This window comes from Propithecus coquereli, unplaced genomic scaffold (genome assembly GCF_000956105.1).
Source record: "Propithecus coquereli isolate 6110/MARCELLA unplaced genomic scaffold, Pcoq_1.0 Scaffold95, whole genome shotgun sequence".
NCBI classification, from domain to species: domain Eukaryota; kingdom Metazoa; phylum Chordata; class Mammalia; order Primates; family Indriidae; genus Propithecus; species Propithecus coquereli.
In genome coordinates this window covers 7,426,264-7,439,906 of record NW_012155840.1, presented here as the reverse complement: position 1 = coordinate 7,439,906, position 13,643 = coordinate 7,426,264, and the positions used below count along the sequence as shown (strand labels likewise).

At 34.8% G+C, this 13,643-nt stretch overlaps 1 protein-coding gene across 1 annotated transcript in view; it reads left to right on the top strand.

Annotated features, from left to right (window-relative positions):
• MLLT3 (myeloid/lymphoid or mixed-lineage leukemia (trithorax homolog, Drosophila); translocated to, 3) overlaps nucleotides 1-13,643 on the top strand; it is a 281,858-nt gene that overhangs the window by 172,870 nt on the left and 95,345 nt on the right. The window lies entirely within an intron of this gene.

The window sequence follows — 13,643 nt, the reverse complement described above, 5'->3', positions numbered from 1 at the left end:
AAGTGAGCCTCCTGCTTTAGCCTCCTGAGTAGCTGGGACTACAGTTGGGCTATTTTTTTCTATTTTTGGTGGTGATGGGGTCTCTCTCTTGCTCAGGCTGGTCTTGAACTCCTGATCTCGAGTGATCTCCTACCTTGGCCTCCCAGAGTGCTAGGATTACAGGCGTGAGCCACCGCGCCCTGCCAATTCTGTTGTTCTTTATGGTATGGTGGTAGGGTGTTGGCCTGTGTATGTGAGTGTATGTGTGTGTATGTGTGTTTTTCCTTCCTTCCTTCCTTCCTTTCTTTCCTTTTTTTCCTTCTTTCTTCCTTTCCTCAATTAAACAGGGCAAAGTCTAAACATGTTGTTCAGTCTATTTCTGAATCACTGGCAAGCAGTTAATTTTGAAGACTGAAAATTAAAACTAACCACAGCAGTTGTTAAAACTAGGATTTCTATAGGCAGAAATCCAATTCTGTTCAGACACCACCTGTTTCAATAGGACATTTCAGACGCCCATTTGGCAAGATTTGCTGGAGAAGACATGGGGAACATGCTTTCAGTCTGTATTAAGTCTGCAGCATAATGCAGTCCTGTTTTTCAGAGTGACAGTTACATTTATATATGATCTGTTTTGCAAGGAATAAATTGGAATCTTTCTGAAACACTGCTTAGTGTGAAGTGGAATCAGTGGACCTCCAGCGGGGATTTTGGTTATTAAAGGGCCAAAGGAATCTTAGATGAGGAGCTTTCACTAATGCATCTGTGTCAAGGCATCTTAACAGAGCATTGTATTGCAAGGATCTGGAATGGATATTGTGTAGGGTGGTTTAGTATTTCCTTTGTAGGGGACTTGAGAACACTTGTAATTTCTAAACTGTACAGATCACATTATCTCCCCCTCAAATTTTAATTTTTTTGAATAAGTAAATACACAGTACAAAATGACATAGTTGCAGTGAGTTGCATAGTTACAATGAGCTTTCCTCTAGGCCACCAGCAATACTGTAGTAAATAAACTTGTGCATAGTTCTTTGTGCACATGGATGAGTATGTCTGTACAATAAATTCCTCAGAGTAGAATTGTGGTTCCAAGGTAAAGTGGAGTTTAAATTTGGTAGACATTTACAAATTTCCTGCCAAAAAGGTTATACCACTCTGTGCTTGTACCAACAGTGTGTACGAGTGCCTGCGTCTCCACAAGGTGATTTATTAAGGTCTTTCCCCACCCCACCGCCCCTACAATCTGATGGATGAAAAATGCTATCTCATTTTTAATTCACATTTCTCTTGTGAGTGATGATGAGCAACTTTTCATATGCTTAAAAAGCCATTTTCATTTCCTTTCGAAGACCACATTTTAATGTATTTTAAATTGGAAATATTCTAAGTGTTTCGGTTTTGACTTAAATTTATGGGTACTTTTCCCACATACTTACATTTGGAAAGATTACAAAAAGATACGGAAGCCTCTTTAACCAAGGTCTATGTTTTCAGGCTTTCGATGTGTAACAAATTATGTTCTTAGGAACTGATTTGTCAAGACTTTGGCTTCTAAAAATATAAGTGGCTTTTGTGGCAAACTCATCTCGACAGTGCCTAGAGATGGATAGCTGGATGCATATTTTAAAAATGACTCAAAGAAAATAATACAGAGAAGATTATTTTAGTGGCTGTCACTGGACAGCTTCATTGGATTTTTGGATATTTGTTTTGGAACATGTGGTTTTTTTGTTGTTGTTATTTTCTGATATGTATCATCCTGTAATTGTCTGCCTCCAAAGATAAAAGAATGCTGCTGTTTTTCACCGGCACTGATAAAAGGTGATTTATTTAATAAATGTAAGATCAAGCAGGCTGCCTCATTTATGTGGCTGTTCCCTAGAAGTTAATTTTCTGTCATATTTGGTATTTTCTCCCCCTTTCTATATCTTTGGCTGCCTCCCTCCACCCCCCGGAAAATTAAATCATGAAAGTGGAACATACATATAAATGATAAATAGAATGTCAAAGTTGTAAGCCTTAATTCCAAATGTAACATAGATCTCATAAATTCTTTTAGAGAAAGCATGGTCATGATAAGTAGAAAGTTATTTATGTCACTCAACCTATTCAGTGGCTTTATGATTTGATGTATTCTGAAATTCACGCAAGTTGATAGCAGGACAGTTACAGACTTCTGAAAATATGCAGAAAAAATATCTGTGATATAAAGCAAACCTACCTATTTAACTTTTAAATGAAGAGGAAAAATGTGGGGGTATACTTTTCATTCAACCTGAAGCTCAAATACCATTACTACATAATGGTAGCAGCCAAGCAAAGGCTAAAAGACAAAGAAATGAGACAGGGAGATGTTCCTGGAGTGTGTACTAAAAAAAGTTCTGTTGAGTGTTTAGCTGTTGATATTGGAAGATGTGCTACATTTCTTTCTGCAGACCTCCCGGTAGTAGCAGTTTAGCTGACTATATGTAGGATGCTCTTAATGTAGTAACCTTAATTTAGTCTTGAGAGGAATTCTGTGATATCTGAAAGCAAGCCATCACTTAACCTGCCCCCAGCTCCTCCTCCCAGTGCACAAAAAGCCAACATAAGAAATGAACAGAAAAGGAAAAAAATTAAAGGATGTGAATGTTGGGGAATTTTAAAATTAAAAAATAATTCTTTCTCTGTTTAAATACAAAAATATGAAAACTTGATTTGGATTCTCTCTCCCTTCTTGGCTCAGGTACTAGTTCGTAATGCACTTATTTCAAAACTGCGTACAAAATTTGTCTAATACTGTGTCTGGGTTCATTCTCTGCTAAGATGGTAAGGGAGTTGTTTATGAGTGGAGTTGCCTATTTTGATTGTCTCCATTGGATATTTTGACGTTTCATACTCTGTAATATTAAATAAAATCATATTTTTGAGATAAGAGGCAGGGAGAAAGAAAAGGGAGGCTATTATTTAACATTTTTTTTTTCTGATTTTTGTTCCCTGAGTTTTAAGAAAAACTGGCTGTGATTGGGATCTGAAGGTAGCAGTTAAAAAAAATAATATCTGAGACTTTTGAAATAGACATTTGCAGTTCATTTTCAGGGAGTATAGATAGTAGGTGGTTTAATATAATAATCCTTATTACCACAAGGGACATAGCCAGGGTGTAACAGAAATAATGTTTCATTTGATATCTGAAGGCACAAATTCAATTCTTGGATCTGCTGCTAATTTACCTTAGGCTTTAGGTTGGTATAAATCTAAAATATGCATAATACCTCCTTCCTCCCACTTGAGATTATTAAATAAAATGTGGTACATAGTTAAGCAGTCAGCAAATAATTGTTTTATTTATTGAAATGGCCTCTTTTTACTACAGATTTATTATGCTTTGGGTTAAACCACAGTTTTTGTTACCTGGAAAGGTGCAAATGAAACATTTCTATATCAAGGATTTGACATAATAATGGTGTTCTACTAGAAAGACATATTTTAGCTTCAAGAAGGAATCTAATTTTTTCCCTGATTTTAAAATAAATGTTTTAGAAAATGTATACTTCTTGGAAAAGCAAAAAAGAAAAGAAAAGTAAAGAAATCGTTATAAAGTCTCCAGGGACGAGAACCTCTGTCAGTATTTTACATTGTATTGTTTATGTAGGTAAGACAGCACTGAATGTCTATATTTTGCATTTAATATGTTAAACAGAAGTTTCATAGGTTTAAAACTATATAAATTTATTTTTATTCTTTTAATCATGTCTTCACACTTCAGAAAATTGATGTAAACTTTTTGGTTGGTTGTTAAGAACTTACCAGTAATGTGTTCTATTGCTTATGTTTTTATTTTCCCCTTTTGACATTCTGCTTCTCAAGATGAAAGTCATTGGCTTAAGACCTAAAGATTATAATGATATTAAGAACAAAAGAACTGTTTTGCATGAATTTGAGATTTTTCCCTTAATGAGTTTGACAGTATAGAAGTATGATAGTCTAGTTTTTTTGTGACTGGATGAGCCATTATAGATCCATTATCTGGAAAGATTTATATTTTAATATAGGTTATTGTAGGTGTAGATTTTGTAACTTGTTTTATAAATGTCATTTTTGCCTTCCCTCCCCTTACAGGATAGATTGGGGATCTGTGGGTAGTGTGAAACTGTTAAATATAAAAAGCCTTTATTAATGGAAAGACTGAGTGAAATAAGGATGCCTTATCCATGGAACAAACTGGTTCATTCAACTGTTAGAATAAAAATAGAGGTGTAATAAAAATCTAGTTGACCTTACAAATTTCAGTCTTAGCATGAACTCTTAGTGTCTCAAGATAGGGATTTGTGTGGGTAACGTAGACAGAAGTCTACCCATATGGTGTCCATGGTGTCTTTGGGCAAATTAAAAATAAATGCTCCCACCTCTTCCCACCCTATGAAGTCCCAGCCCAAGGAACATGGCGTAGCTAGCATAGCATAGCTGAATTTCAGCAAATCCTCATCCCATTGGCCAAGCTTCCTATGCAGGGCACCATCTGCACAACCATTTGCAGTGCCAGTATTTATAGGTACAGAAAAAGAGGTGATTTTGGTGTTAAAACAAAATGATCTTGTCTGAGTTAGTCTAGACAGGAGTTATCTGGGGAAATAATAAAGCAAGCTTTCTTGAAAATTTGTTCTCAAAATATTCCAGTTTCGAATAGCCATTCCCTTTCTGCAGTTTAGCTTGACTTCTTGTTCTGTCACTCTGCTTTGTGCTCTTAGCTTATGACACTATTATCCAGCATTCACAGATGTCTATAAAGATCTGGTTTAAGCACAAGGAGCAAGAAGACTTTTGATAAGACCGTTGTGCTAAATCAGGGATTTCAAATGCCAGTGACTGTGAAAACAGCCCAACCCTTTGAAAGGACATGGCTACGAAAACTGGAAGACCCGCTGAATAATGTAGCCCTTGCTGTAGGGAATTTACATTCTGATAATTTTGAGTTTTGAATACTTTGGCAAAGAGAGCATCAGTACAGTCCAGATCAGGAATATTCTAGATAACCATTAATAAAAAATACCTTCCACTATGTTCCAGTTTTAAAATGGACTTTCTCTGATTTGACTCTTCACAGGGGTTCCAGGGCTAGGGCTGGAACTTGTTCTAGTTGATTCTTATTTCCCTTATATCCATTTTTATTTCCCTGCCAGATTTCTGCTCCTACTCTTGACAAAGACAGGGTTGGTTTCTTTTGTCCATCACACCCCTCTCCCAGGGTCAGGTTTCTTGAGCTCTCTCTTTCCATCCACACTATCCCCTGGGATTGTTTTATCTGTATTATATTCTGTTTTACTCTTCTCTGGAAGAGATTTTTGTGGTTTATTTATGTATACTCTATTCTGGCTTCAGTTTACTTTTCTTTTTTAATTAAAAAAGTGCCATAATTCCTTATTCTGATTTACCTTTCTTAAATGAAAGTGTCTTGAGGTCAAAGATGTATGTGCCTCTGTACTGCAAGAGCAACACAGGATGTGAATGCCTCAGAGGTACTTGGTAAAATGCTATACTTAATTGATCAGCCTTGAAGGTAATAATAAAACCTTTCTTGTTGAGATGTATAGTAGCTTTCTCACTGCTCAATTTTCTGTACTTTGCTCCTGCTTTTTTTTGGTGCGGTGAATATAGCCCAGCAGTTAAAGGGACAGACTCGTAAAACAGACTTTTTTTTCAAATGCTGGTATTGGCGCTTAGTAGCTATGCAACTTTGGACATATTACTAATCTCTGTTTGCTCATTTGTAAAATGGGGTGTTGTGGCATCTACCAGGCTATATAATTGTGAGGATGACCTGAGATAATGCATAAGAAGTGATTAGCACAGTGACAGCTATATAGGAAAAACCCATTAACACATTTATTATTAATACATTTAGATTCTGGGCATGTGGGTCCATCCTTATTTTCATGGCTATAAAATGAGTACATCATACAGTTCTATAGATGAAGAGATTCTTTGATATAATAGGTTAAGCTCCCCATTTTACGGATTAGTAAACTAAGGTATCAAATACTGAAATGATTGATCAAGCACAAGGGATAGCTGAGTCAGGGTTTTTATTCACTGTTCTTGCATATTCTTTCTATAGTAACACAGAGCAATGTTAACTTTCTTTTAGAAATGCAGTTAAAAGAAGACAAGGAATTAAAAATAAAATATGTCCCCAGAGCCACTTCTCTTACTCACTCTATAGCCAATAGAGCAATCTTGCTCAAGTCCCCGTCCTGAAGACAACCTGGCTCACTTGTTGTGAGCAACAAGCAGACTTTATCCCTTCGTTTATTGCTTCACAGGTGGAAGTTCCCTGTATTTCTCTCGCTTCTGAAAATGAAGTTTGTATAGAGAAAATGATAATTAGAAATCCCCCTTCCCTCAAACTTTCTTAAGCCAACATCAACCTATCTATGGGGATTGGTTAAGTTTTCATTTTCCATACATTTGAGGCAAGCAGAATTTTTGGAGTCATTTTTTTTTAAGTTGAACAGCAAGGATATGCATGACTTTAGAAGTGGTTTTTAGGAGTGGTTAATGCCAACATTAAATGGCATATGAAAAAGCCTACAGTAATATCAAGAAAATAACTTTGTAATCAACCAGGTTTTTGCAAGTAGAGATGTAAATAAGTCATGGGGTAGTGGTGATTCTTTGAGTGATTAGATAGTAAAAGAGTTTCTCCTCAAGGTAAGAAAGGAGGATGGTGATACACTTTAGAATCCACTTACTGTGGCTGACTTGCTCTCTCTTCTTTGGGAAAGCTGCTTCGGCCTCTTGATAGTCATCTCCCACCCAGACTGCCCAATACACATGCACGATCCTTTGAATACATGATCTAAAAATGGTGGACAATATTTGAAGCAAGGGATAGACTCAGGAAATCCAAGATGCTTCTCAAGTCCTGGAAGACTTCTGGCAGAAGATTTTTATGTTTTTATTTCTTGCTTTCAAGATTAAAGTTCCCTGAACAAAACTGATTTCTTTTGCTTCTGAAAATCAAGTTCGACAGGCCCTTCCTAAGTCTTGCCCTGCCCCTTCCTGCCTTCAGATACCACCCTTCATTCCTCCCATTGCCTGCCCATGTAGCTATGAGTGTTTAATAAAACAAAAATAAGACTTTCTTTCTAAGAGGCATTTTTTTTTAGCTTGGTGCTGGACTTATCTGGAGGAAGTATAAGTACTTTTCATTTTAAAATATTTGAGTACCTACTGTGGGGCACACTTAATGCCAGATTCTGGGTATACAATGAATGAACGCTGAATTTTTTTTTTTTTTTTTTTTTGCTTTATACCAAAGCATAACCCATGGTCAGTTTTTAGGGGATAATAAATTCTCATCTTTTCAGAGGTCTAAAATAATCCAGCTTGGTTTCTTTTTTTAAAAAAAGAAAGAAACAAAGAAAAATTCCTGTCAGTCCAGACTGCCCTGGTGTGCTTTTAGAAGAGAAAAATGTGGTACTTTTAAGACATTTGCTGCTTTTATTGGGAATCCAGAAACTTTTTCATTAGACCTCATTCCCTGTTCCAGCCCAAGCATGTTCTGAGAGCCCCTAAAGACCAAAGATGGCAAAAACAACAATGTTTTCTGTTTCAGAAAGCTGATGTTTTATGTAAATCTGTTAGATGGTCAAAATGAATGTGTGTAAAATTGTCTTGCTTCTACCACAGATTCTACCCATTGGAGCTGATTTTCCCAACTAAGCCATAGAAAGATTGTTCCCACATACACCTTTGAATTTATATTACAAGTTTACAGTCTGACAGAGACAGTATGTTTTAGTTGAAAGGAGATGAACCCAGGCCTTCAGATTATGTCTGGTTTTTGTTTGTTTGCTTTTTGTGTGTGATATGGAAGTACAACCTCATTTGGCATTTTTGAAAGCAAACCACTGTCTTTCATTATATTAGGAAAGCCTCAATTTAGCTGACAAATCTAATTTGTATAAGGAAGCCTTGGTTTCTTTTGGATGGTATTTGGGTTCCTCTTAGAAGAATCATATGGTGCAATTTATTAATAGGTCTGCTCAATATGTCATGGGTTCTTGCCGAGAGAGCCAAAAGGAGTAAATTGAAACAGACTGAGGACCTTTTGTGGACACCTTCTGATTTAGATGCCCTTCCCAGGGTCCCTTAGTCCACTGTGCACAGATGGAGATGTGGGGCTCTCTCAAATGCTATTTATTTACCCTACAATTTAAAAATTTTTTGAAATCGTATCACACTTACAGAAAAGTTGTAAACATAATACAAGGAACTTTTCTTTCCTGACCACTTGAGTATAAGTTGCCAACACTGAGGCTCCATTATCCCTGAATACTTTAGTGTTTAGCTCCTGCAAACAAGGGTGTTCTCTTATATAACCGCAATACAACCATCAAAGTCAGGAATTAGCGTTGATACATTACTAACCTCTCATCATCAGATCCCATTCAAATTTTATAGATTGTTCCAGTAATGTCCTTTATTTTTATAGTGAAAGGATCCAGTCTAGAATCATACATAGCATGTAGTTGTCATGTCTTACCCCCTTCAACTGGAAATAGTTCCTTGGTTTTCCTTGACTTTCATTAACTTGAAAATTTTGAAGACACTGGTCAATCATTTAGTAGATGGCCCTCAACTTGGATTTATATGGCGTTTCCTCATGACTAGATGCAGGTTATGCATCTTTGGCAGGAATATCACAGAAGGCATGCTGGACTCCCCTTATTGTACCATGTCACACGATCATGATTTCCATTGTACCGTTGCTGCTGATGTTAACTCCGATCACTTGATTCAAATGGTGTCTGCCAGGCTTCTCTACTGCAAATTTACTTTATTTCTCTTTGTAACTAGTAAATGTTTCATGGGGAGGTACTTTGAGAAAATGTAAACATCTCATTCCTCCTCAGTCTTAAGTTTATTCTTATTTTTATCATCAAGGACTCATGGGTATGTATTTTTTTGATGGGTTATAATCCATTACCATCATCATTTATTTTCATACTTAAGTTATCCTGATTTGGCCAGTAGGAACCCCTTTCTTCTGGTTTCTGTATCCTTTTGACATGTTCTGATCAGTCTTTGCATACTTTCTTACTTTTTTGCTACAAAAGGATGTTCGAGGCTCATTTTGTATTATTCTTGTTCCAGCCCTGGATTCAGCCATTTCTGCAAAGAGCAGGCCCTTGTAGTGGTTCCCAGCCACTGTATAGATGCCTCTTCTCCCTTAACCAGCCCTTTGCCCACTGTGACCTACATTGCTTGGCCCCACCTAATAGCTTTTAGACTGAATTGTTCAAGAAGAAGGGCATGATTTATTTTTATTTAATCACTTGTGTTAGCTCTGTGTGGATGGGGACTGTAACATATTTGATGTGGTATTTCCCCAGTGCCTACTGTGTAGTAAATGCTCAATAAGTGTATAAATTCATTCAAAGACAAATACTTATTATGCACCTATTAGAAATCAGTCATTATTCCAAGTCCTGTAGGTATATAACAGTGAATCAAATTTAAAAAACAAAAGCATACATATGTAGGAGCCCTGTGAAGGAACTAGTTCTTTGAAAGGATGGCAATAACTTTTTAAGGCAGCCATTTTCCAAGTGAGTTTGTTTACATTAATATATATCCAATGAAAAATAGTTTTGACTTTGCACTTTTAAACTATAGTGCTTATTAAGGTGCCTAGACTAAATGTGTCACGGATTTTTTTTTTAGCCTTGGTATTAATAATTTCTTTTCTTGTATTAGGACCCCTCTGCTTTTTCCCCACCCTATATGTGCCTCAGATTTAGCTAACTCTACTTTTAAGGGCAAAATGGAAACTCTAGTAATACAGAAACTCTAGTAATACAGCTAACTCTGCCATATAATTTGTTAGTTTCTACACCTTTGACCAGATATACTTCCAGAGAAAGTAGTTATTTGACTTGAGTATTTTTCTCATTATACTTTTGATAATAACTAGTAGAATGTGGAAAAGATAAGAATAAACCAGCAACTCTTTATAATTAATCATCTATGTTATTTCATTTAACTCCTAAGAGTAGAACTATTATACATAAAAACTCTTTCTCTTTTAATATTATAAAATTATTCAAGCACTTACTCACTCAACACATATTTGGTTGCCTATTCTTTGCCAAGTTTCCACTACACAGGACTCATAAGAAAACTAAATGAGACAATGTGTGTGCTTTGCTCATAGCAGCTAATAAATAAGTATCCACTGAGTCTGAATATGAATTTCCCTTGCTACTCCATAAGATACTAGGAGACATCAGGAACATCAAGACATCAGGAACTTTGAGTTTTTCTTAAGATGAAAATGTTATGTTATAATTGATAAATAGGAGGATTTATGTATTTTATGTGTGAATTATAAAACAAATACCATAAACCTACCATCCAATTTAAGAAGAATTAGAACATATCTAGTACCAAATCATCTGTATACGCCTTCCCAGTCCATTCCTTTGCCTCCCCTGCATCTAATTACTCACCTAAAGTTTCCTGAGCTTTTAAACTTGGTTTTTCAACAAATGTTTGTATTCTTCAGTTTGCTCAGCTTTGTTTATTTTGATTGTTATGAAAATGGTATAATACTTTTTGTAATTTTCTGTGACTTGCTTTATTTACTCAGCGCTGTAAGATTTGTCCCTGTTGGTGCATGTTATTGATTTCACTGCTGTATATAGTCCATAGAGTGACTATATAATGACTTGTGTATCCATTCTCTTTTATCTGGATATCTTGATTACCCCTTTTTATTTGGTTTTGCAATTATAAATTTTCTTGTACATGTCTCCAGTATACCCAGGCAAGACTTCAGATTTTTATGGTTGCGACCCATAGTAAGAAATATGTTTTCCATAATAACAGGTACCCACATACATAAATAAATATATTTTGACAGATGAGACAAAAGTTTCATAAGCATTGCTTACCTTTACTACGTGGGATTCAATCTATTTTATTGTATACAGGTTGACTTACACACAGTGATACCATCCACTATATTGCTTTCCAGTCTTATGAACCAGTTGTTTGAATAACACCGCTGTGTTGAGTCAGTGGTTCTCAAACTCTAGGGTAAATGAGAATGACATGGGGAGTTAATAAACATGAGGATTCTTGGGCCCCACTGGCAGAGATTCTTATTCAGTAGGTCTGGGGTAGGGCTTAAAAATCTGAATTTCTAAAAAGCATCCAGGTAATACTAATGCTGCTGCTCTGCTGACCACATTCAGAGAAATACTGCTTTAGGTTGTATACTTATGAATGAAATTGCTGGATCATAGAACATTTACCTATTTAGCTTTATTCTTTTTAGCTTTATGTTATTTTATATTATAGTTACAACAATTTAGAGTCTAATACCAACATATACAAAGAAGTTTTCTATTGCTCTGTTTTCTAGTCAAACTTGTTCCTCTATGCACATTTAGTAGATACATAAAATTATATCATTATCATTATCTTATTTTGCATTTCAGTGATTAGTAATGAAATTGAACATATATTTCAGGGGCCATTCATGTTTCTTTTTCTGTGAAATGCTTGTTCATGTCTTCTGCTTATTTCTCTATTTGTTTATTAAAGATCTTTTTGTATTCCAGAGATATTGTTGATTTTGTTTACTGTTAATATCTTTTCCTAATTTGCTCAGTTACTGCCTTTTTCACTTTATCTTTTGATAGAAATTCTTAATTTTAATGTGATCAGAGATTTTAAATGGTTAATTCTTTTTATTTCACAATTAATACATTCTCCTATATCCCAAGGTCATATAGATATTTTCCTGAATTTTTTTTCTGACATGTTTTAGAAGTTTTATCTAACATTGAAATATTTTCAAACATCTGGAATGGATTTTATGTATGGTATGAGGTGTAAGGGTCTAAATTAAATTTTTTCCTATATAGAAAACCAGTTTCAGCATATTTCATTGACTTGTTTATGCTTTCCCTGATGATCTACCCTGTCAAGCATCAGATGTTTGTATATTTGTGGGTCTGTTGGGGAGCGTGTACAATTCTGTTCCATCAGTCAATTTGTTGATCTCTGCAGCAATACCACTATGTTATAATTACTCTCATTTCATTAGGAGGTTTACTATATGGCATGACAAGTTCTATTACATCATTCTTTTATCTTCATATAAATTTTTTAATCAGTTTAAATTCTTTGAAAAACTCTGTTGGGATTTGGATTGAAATTACATTGAATCTGTGGACGATGCGTATTCTTATCCATAAGAATCCAGTGTCTTTAAAGTGTTAAGAAATTTGTGGTAAATGTCTACCTAGTTATGTTTTCTTTATTCCTGGGTGCTTTATATTTTTTATTGCTATTATAAATGAGCATTAAATGTTTCCTGTTGGTTGCTGATGTGTGAATATGCAGTCTACTTTAGCATATTATTGCTTCTAACCATCTTACTAAACTTATTCATTCTGTATAGGTCTTTTCGTATTTCTGTTTGGACAATCATATATGAATAATGACATATGTCCTTATTTTCAATTTTCCTATCCTTTTTTCCCTCTGCCTTTTGTGGTCCTGAGTCAGTAGGAGCCAATAAAAACATGATGTTCCTAATTATGAGAAGACCAATTCTAATAATTTACCATTTAAAGTGGTGTTTGCATGGGATTTTCATAGCTACTCTTTGTCAAGTTAAGGAATTTATCTCCTAGCCCTGTTTTGTAATGAATTTTGTTTTCATTTTTTTAAAATCATGGATGGATTTTAATTTTATCAGATAACTTTTCAGCATCTACTGAGATAAACAGATGGTTTTGTTCTCTTTTTAATCTGTTAATATGGTGCTTGACAAACATTTTTGTCATGTTAAACTACTTTTGAATTCTTGGATTAACCCCAATTTGGTCTTGTTCTCTTAGGTTTCCCCTCCCCCCCACAATTGAATTAATTGTGCTAGTATTTTATTCAAAATGTTTGCTTTTATATTCTTGAGTTAGATTGGGCCATATGTTTCTTCCTCTTCCTCTTCTTTGCAGGATTTTTTGCTTTGGTAATATTAACCACATAAAATAGGAAATATTTCCTCTTTTCTATTCTTTAGAAGAATTTCTATAGAATTGAAATTATCTTTTCCTAGAACTTGCTTCTAAAAGCCTGTGGGCTTGATGTTTTCTTTGTAGGAAGATTTTAAACTCCTTATTTGACATTAATAAAGGACTCTTCTTGATTTTTATATTTTTGTGGGAGTCAGTTTTGGGGTAAGTTATATTTCCCTAAAAATTTGCTTCCACATTTGTTGCAATAAAATTATCTATAATACCTTTATCTGTTTTATCCGTGCTGTACTGTAGGTATATTCTTATTTTTTCTTCCTATTGTTTATTTGCACTTTCTCTCCTTTGTCTTAATAAGTCTTTGATAGAGGATTTTGAATTTTGTTAGTTCTTTTCAAAGTTCTTTTCATTAGACCTTGTTGACTAATTTATTAGTTTTTTAAAAAATTTTTTATGGTTTTCCTTTTTCTTGAGTTTAGTATGCTATTGTTCATTAATCATCAGTTATTTTGTTCACATGTAAGCTTAGAGGCTTAAATTTTTCCTCCAGGTACTATTTTAGCTACATTCCACAAAATTAATGTAGCGTTTTCTTTATCATTTAATATGATGAAGTTAAAATTTTCCATT